We start from the raw sequence: 5,657 nt of genomic DNA, 5'->3' as shown, positions 1-5,657 counted from the left end.
GTGTTGTTCTCGTCTTTGCTTGTGTTTTTTTAACGTCGAAGAAATAGTTTAGAATGGACATAATTATGATAGATCTAGACTCATTAACGGCCTTTGAATGTACAGTCTAAAAATAATGTGATAAGTTGCATTTGATTGCATCTAGTGTTTAATGTTTGTCTTTTTAAAAATAGGCTATAGGCAAAAAAGGCAAAAGGTTTCATTTAAAGAAACCAAAATGCTAACGCTCCATCTATTGCCTGTCAAAGGGTCAGTCACTTGTTGGAGCCATACTGCGCTTCCTGTTTCTTTCTCAAAATGTTCCCGGGAATTGATACATAAAGAGGACAGAAACCCGCTTTATTTCCTTGTACAGAATGCTTCAGTTGGTACGAATGCCTGAAAAGACTTCATAATCAATTACGTTGCAGATACTCTTGTCTCACGCGCTTCCTTCCTTGACGTCACGTCGTGCATCCGTGTAACTACAATTACAGGCGGTTTGGGGCCGTGTACGCGATAGGTAAAACCCCGTTTATATTTTAACCACTTTGAAAATGAAACGCCAAGTCAACTTCAATCCACAGACCTTAACTGTAGGCCTAGACCTGCGTCTATGTGGTCAGGAAAAAACGTTAATTTTTGCTACGTGATGCACTATTGTACCGTTTTAGTCGCCCAGTCTTCACACAGAAACATTCTGTACAGTAAGGTTAATTAAATTAATGGTTTTGTAATCTCCTTAAACAACGGCGAAAAGCAACTTCTTCGAAATGGCCAAATGGTTAAGGTCACGGTTTTGAGATCGTTAGTCGGTGGGTTCCAATCCCAGCGGTAGCTTTTTAGTTTCCCAACGTTTGCTGTCAGTCAGTGGCTATAAGAGGCTAAATTCACCCCAGTAAAATACCAGCAGTACCTTAGCCGACTGGGTAAGCTCTTCTGTTGGGACTGTCCGCGAAGTCCAGGTGAGCACCTTAGTACAGGTTCGAGACGTATGGCCGACTCGGCGGCCAGGGCTTAGGGGCTTGTCTCGTTTCCTCCCTTGCATGGTCCCTCAAACTATTTTGGGGTTAAGTGGATGAGCAGCGCGGAAGTGTGGTGGGCCGGGAACCCCGAGACCCCAGAAGAGTCCTATATGGAAGCAGGTAACTGCGATTTCCTTGTGATTTTCAGGAGTCCGTGCACCTGAATGCTTGGTCAACACCGCATAACTTTCGGATTTTTCCCTCACCACATTTTGTTCACTTCCCTGGGCGCAGAACCCACAAGGCAATTTTCTGTGGGTTTGAATACGGTGAGCTAAAGGATTGATGCTAATTTACTGCATTTATAATCTTAAATTCCTTCAGTTTGACGATAAAAGGGATCCCAACTGTGTTTGGGTTTCATTTCTTCTAAGTGATCTCAATATAAAGGCAGTAGCGTATCTAGTGATTGTTTATGTTTCAGACGTAACAGATCCAGGGGTGCCACAGTCGGGCGGAATAAAGTAATCACGTACAAATGACGGAAAGCTTTGTTTCTGATAGGACTGGCACTCGCCCAAGTTGAGAAACCGCTCAGGGGTATCTTTTCTCCTGCATTTGTAATGTTTTTAGTGAGGAATCTTTTGATTTCTTCTAAAAACGTATAATTATAGATGAAATTCCTGTTTCTTTTTCAAGTTAGCGCCATGTAGTAACTTTTTCATCTCCATGTTCGAGCCTGATGGAGGGGGAAGTAACCATTTTTTTGCCAAAACCTTTGGCCATTTCAAATATTTTGACTGGTGGATGTAATGTGGTATTACAAGACAGGAGAGTGATGGGCTGCTTGGCCAAAATTTCAAACCCAAAGTTCTGTTTGGTCCAGCGTAGAGTCTTAGGTTCAAAACATTAGTACTGTACTCCCCCCATCAAGGGCAAACCCTGTGTGCGAATTTTGAACCTATAGTTGGCAATACTCTAATCGACAGAAATTAACCCTAGTTTGCAGTCACAAGCAATCATTTCCAGCAGTTGAAAAGTTGGAAATTCACAGACGTTATCTTAATGGCCAAACTACGCAGTTACGCAGTATCAGCCCTACTCAAGGTCATAGGCCCATAACCTGGATGAGAGACAACCTTTTCCAATTTTCCACCTCAAACTTATTTTAAAACCTTTTTTCCCCTCTGTTTTACTCGTTTTCGGGGAAATTGTAAAAACTGGGGTTTACTAAAGGATGCAGGCCAGTAAACAGGCCGAAAACTGAGTGCGGGTAAAATCACAATTTGTATGCACCCAAATTCTCCACGACATAGAGCATTTTGTGGCCCATGATCTTGAAGATTTGTAGAAAAGACAAGTTTAGGCGGGCAAAGAGAATACCAGGGAAGAGAATTGAGTTTGAGTGAGATTTGGAAGAAACCGGTGCCAGAAAACGGTCTCATTTTTCGAGAAGTGTAGGCATCGATGGGCCCTATGTTTCAAAATGGCGAGGGGCTTCAAACTGCATTTTAGGGGTGACCTTCCGTGAAAATAAGTATCTTCAGAAGTCATCGGTTAATGCATGGAAATTTGAAAAAAAAAACCTGAAAATCATAAACTGGGCTTAAAGTTGACGTGTGTCTCAAACGCATGAGAAACTCGTGAGTATTTTTCCTGATTTTTTGAAGTTCGGGTATTTGTCGCTGTTGGCTAGGGCAGTTTATTCACTGGCCTGCAACCTATAGAGACTACGCTCTTGCGCCCTCTATTGTCGGTCTATAGATATTTTTAATGAGTCTGCGGGAACAGGGCGACGTCTTCAAGATGCGTCTGTACGGGCGCGTCTATTGCAACAAGTCTGAGGCGACAGCATGACAAAGACTCGACGCGGCAATGGCACGACGCGATGGCTCGCCGGCATGACGCAAACAAGACGGCACGGCGCAAAAGGCTCGATCGGACACGAAAGTGCGACGCGACGGCAGGACTCTCAGTAATACGATGCAACGGCACGACACGACAGCATATGTACTGCATAACAGTAACATATTAGCATCAGGACAAGCGAGGATTTTATATCACTGTAATAAAATAACAAATAGGCTGACAATGAGAACAACTGCCAATCCAACGATACTTAAGTCCAAAACCTCTTGCTCCAACACTGGCTTGTACTCAGACTGACATTTTGTGAAATGGCATGAACGATGACGTGATCATGTGATTTATACAATTTGAATATTCAATGACAACCTATCTTGCATCAAGTTACATTTTGACAATCTGAATTTGCAACTTCTTATTAAAAGGATAGTTACAATGAATATTCTGGGCTTAAAGTGGGCTTTAATTCGACGTGCGTCTCAAACGCCTTAGAAACTCGTGAGTATTTTTTTCCTGATTTTTTGAAGTTTGGGTATTTATCAGTGTTGGCTATAACAATTTATTTACTTTCCTGAAACCTATCGAGCGAAAATGTATAAGTAAAATGCCGCCCTCTATCCCTCTACCGGCATAATACGTAAACTCCAGTCTGTATACGAAATTTGATTGTACATGTACATGTACATGTATGGTGCACACAAATTTCGTTTTCTGTAGTCGTGGATTGTTTGAGCAGGAAGGTGTGATTCTACCTCCATGGTTTGAGGAAACAACAATCACTATGCAGTCTAGGATCAGCCAGTAATTCCGTCATTGAACTTAATTCTGAATTTGTGATGTGCAGCGCCCTCTCCCAAAATACTATTCCCCGCTTTTTTGTTGTTGTAGGATTAATTGCACCTTTGGCTAATTATGCCTTTTGTGCGAGCCGTCAGTAAAGTTGCTGAGTCACGGTGAGGTTCGTCGATTTTCCAGCCGTTTGTCCTTTTACAAGTAGTTGAGGATGGGAGGGGCATGGGGAAGTGGAAAGGGGCAGTTAAAAACATGATGGCGCTGTTTATTTCAGAAAACTTCATCACAGATATTTCAAAAGGGACATCAAAGTCTATTTATCAATACAGTTTGATCAACTGATCGGAGAAAACAGAGATTGAGCACACTGTCATTGGAAGGCATAGGGCACCCTAATTTATTACCGCCAACAAAAATTCCGAGCGCACAATGATTATGAGTACTGTCCCACAAAACAGAAATACAAATGCTTGATAAAAATTGACTTTTAAAATGTGTTTGCTTTGCCAGAAGTAATCTTACTTTACGGCTCAGGAAACACTGTCGGGGCGATATAGCTTGAGGTTTGTACTTAAACTGAAGCAATTGAACGATCTTTGAAACTACCGTTGGAAAAAACCCAAAGATAGTTAAAAAAACAAAAGAATTAGTCATTTTTTTATCTGGTGCACTGGTTGTTCTCATTTTTTGCTGGATGGAGTTAATGCCTGAAAAGTGAGGAATTGTCCTTCCTGTGTAAATTGAAATCAGTCCATTAGACTTTGACTCCAGCTTTCACTTTTCAACAAGACGACAGGAAATTAATTTACAACTTGATGTCTGTAGCGCTAGCTTTTGAACTTGAAGAAGAGTACATCGCAAACTAGTTACAGACGGCAATTTCATGTTGACACCCTGATTTGGGGGGGTCTTTGTATTCATTACCCAATATCCGCAGCAGTTCATATTTTTTTCTTTTGCCTTAAGTCTTTGATAGGGCTGTCCTATCAAATAAACCGTTCTCAAACTTCTTAAATATCTTGCTAAAGGTTAATGTTACCTTGGAACTTTAAATGCTCAACAAAACACCAAAATCTGCAACCTCACTTTTTCCAGCTTTTGAGTACCGGGAGGTAAATTGAGGAGACAATTTCCAGTGACCTAAAGTTGGAGACACACGTCCCGGATGTACTCAAAATCTAATAAGCCGATGTCATGCAAGCCTCCTTATATTTTTCTGCCTTGTTTTTTCCTTGTTTACATTTGGACTAGAGTGACCTTGGTCACAAATCACAAAGGAACTTCTGATAAAACTCAAGTTCACAAAAAATTTCATCGAGTTGTGTTAAATGACCTGCATTAAATATACTGAAAACAATATCCCTTGCAGTAGACATCTCAGGCAACGAAATTTTCACAAATAGCTGGAACCGTGAGTTTCAAGCCTAATGTAAAAGATGAAATAAGCTGGATTATGATTATTGCAGAGTCTAGTTGAAGCATCATACTTACCATGGGCTCCCAGTTTTCGTCTATTTTTGGATCGTTTATCTTTGCGAATTTCCTTAATTTCGTCCGCCTAACTGTTCCCTGGTCGTACAGTAACCTTGCAAATTTGGCATAATTTAAAGTGTACACTATGTTCCCACAGCATTATGTGTTGTTTGTGTTTATGATATAAGTATGGATATTAATATGATAGCATAGAGTTGGATGAAATATGTAACAATGAACTGGAATTTCATATCGAAATAAAATTACCTCGGGGCCCAAATAGCAAAGATCGACTAATCAAAGTTTCAGAAATCTCTCAAATCTAAATATGTACGAAAACTGATCTTCAAAAAGTTCAAAGCTACAGTGCATTGCTCTTTGTCGATTTAGTGACAACGTTCGCTCATGAGTATTATGTAGTTTCACAGCCCGGAACACTTTTACTTTAACACATAATGAGTTCATTACATTTCTGAATCACAACGGTCTCCGAGGTGATTCAGACCATCAGTGAAGCTAATATCTGTATTTCAGCACGCCAAGCCTTCCTTGCTTCTAGCCCCCTTAAGGTGACGAAGAACA

This window comes from Acanthaster planci, linkage group LG08 (genome assembly GCF_054643075.1).
Source record: "Acanthaster planci isolate LZ-2023a linkage group LG08, COTS_SCS, whole genome shotgun sequence".
Classification (NCBI taxonomy): domain Eukaryota; kingdom Metazoa; phylum Echinodermata; class Asteroidea; order Valvatida; family Acanthasteridae; genus Acanthaster; species Acanthaster planci.
The sequence above is the reverse complement of the archived record's forward strand: the minus strand, read 5'-3'. Positions refer to the sequence as shown.